The sequence below is a fragment of the Cariama cristata genome, unplaced genomic scaffold, assembly GCF_000690535.1.
Source record: "Cariama cristata isolate BGI_N322 unplaced genomic scaffold, ASM69053v1 scaffold4072, whole genome shotgun sequence".
Taxonomy (NCBI): domain Eukaryota; kingdom Metazoa; phylum Chordata; class Aves; order Cariamiformes; family Cariamidae; genus Cariama; species Cariama cristata.
The window spans coordinates 1,775-4,129 of NW_009603091.1; positions in this window are offsets into that span (position 1 = coordinate 1,775).

Consider the following 2,355-nt stretch of genomic DNA (forward strand, 5'->3'; position numbering starts at 1 on the left):
GATGCACATGCACCCTTTGTGGTGCCATCGGAGGGAGACTGTCAGTGGCTGATGGGGGATAGGACTGCATATTTGGACTGTAATGAAGTACAGATTCTAGCTAACGGCTCGAAACGCAGTTGGCATTCCTTGTCTTGACCGACTGCTGGCAGATGGCCTGGCTCTCAGGTTGACTCACAGCCCTGTTCTCAGCCTGCTTCTCCGCTCTGTGCAGGCTGTCATCTAGCCCAGTAGGAGAGCAGTAGCTTTCCTTGTCTCAGCAGAGAGCTCTATTTATATTTCCAATACTTTCCCCAAATTCAATTACAAGGTGACAGTATAGATGTTGCAAAGCAGTTGTTACAGACAGTACAGAATTACTCCTGGTTTGCTGTCCTCAGATTACTTGGAAATGCAGACTTTAAACAGGTGGGCGAAGAAGGATCTGTAAGCTCAAGAGATGATTTGCTTTAGAGTTATGACTTATGTTAGCACATCACAAATGGTGAGTAGAAAATGATGATAAGAGTTTTGAATTTCTAAAGATATAATCAGAATTGGAAAACCTTCAATCTTGTGAATAGAGAAGAGGTATTTTTATTTTATTCAGTAGTCTAAAACCAGGAGTCCTCTAAGAATCACCTTAACAAGAAAATCTATTAATGTAAGATAAAATAAGAATGCGATATGGGACATTTACATAGATGTGTGGTTTTGATGCTGTAAACTTTTTTCCTACTGCACAGTATTAAAAAGTGAGCCTTTGCAATATACACAATGAATAAGCCCAGAGATTTTTACTTTCAAGCATTTATTACGCCAGTTCTCTCCAGTGTTGCAAAGTCACGTAGCTACGGTCGAGTAAGGAATTGAATTGCATCTGATTATTTTTTTGATTTGTTTTTGGCCGATATTCAATCCACCTCATTGCTGTGTCAAGTGCAGTTGGTATGTCTGAATGGGATGGGCAATGCTGCCTCGTGTCATCTTTTCAGATGTTTTTTCTGCTGTTTTCACTGCTGCGGTGATCTCATCATTCATGATTCGATGTGCAGGTCTACGTGTTGACTGTGTAGCCAGTTGTTAGTAGCGCTTCTGTTACAGTCGCTGCAGCTGCTCATATCACGAAGTAACCATCTGAAGCAGTATCTGAGACGCCTTCAAATTTTTTTTATTAATGAATTTATCAGTTGTTAAATTACTGAGGCTTTGATTTCCTCCCTTGCATGGTAGTGTGGTGTTGTCCAAGATATTCCTTCCTTGGCTGTTTACTGTGGGAAGCTGTTTCCACGTTGCTGCCAGCGAGCTCCTGCTTGCGATATTTTTTTGAGAATCTGGGTAACATTTGGACTGCTGAGTTATAAAATGCTACCTCAAAATGTAAAATTTCTGGGAGGTTTTATGGAGATTCTCACGGGGCGTGTGTGGTGATAGACAGCACCTACAGCATTCTATATTAGAGGTCAGTATAATCAGCTTTATGGGTTTTTTAAATATAAATTGGATACTAATCTGCACTTTCTAGAAGTTCTGAAACAGTATTACTGGCAGCCAACTTGAAGTTTCTCAGTTCGTCTTGGAAGCTGTGGGCTTCTGGGGCATGGACATCTATCTCCACGTGAAAATTTAAGTCATCATTACTTTTTGATTTCTCTGACATTTCCAGCCATCTTTTTTATTCCCTGGATAAAAAATTTAAATAAAAAAAAAGACTGGAGGTGAACGTAATACCTTTTCATGCTATTACGCAGTTGTTTGGATGGTGGTTAGGCATAGAAAACATTACTTCTGGACAGAGCTGTTCCTTGGCGTTTGTCCGAGAAGTTGTATATTTGGTCTTTGTAATGTCTTTTTGCCCCTTGTATGCTTTTTGAATCTTGTGGATAATGTCAAGTTTGACAAAAGGGTGAAAATATTGGGAATTTTCAGAGGGGTTTTTCGTACTGTTCTTCTTAAAACCCCCTTGCCCCTGCCTCTCTGGCAACCGTAGGAAGATAATACATAGGCTACTTTGCAACCCTCATTGAATCTTCTTGCCAGGCGATGAGTATAGCCTAGGCTGGCTGTGGGGCTGGGAGGGGTGTATAGGCAGGGGTTGGAAACCCGAAGTTTGGCAGGACAGCTCTTTGGTGGAGGTGTGGGAACGGGGCTGAGAAGGAGACTCAGGCCCAGAGGATAAGAAAACTTTCAAGTTAGACCAACATACCAGTTTTAAAAGGAAAACATGGAGTCTTAATAAAATATCTTAGAGAGAACACTAATAACTTTCCACAGCCTTTTCCTTAAAGAAGCAACAATCCTCCACGGAATTCTCCAACCTGAGTCCTTCCTGGAGCTGCAGTTCTTCACGCAGGGCTCCAGCGTGGGTCCCTTCCC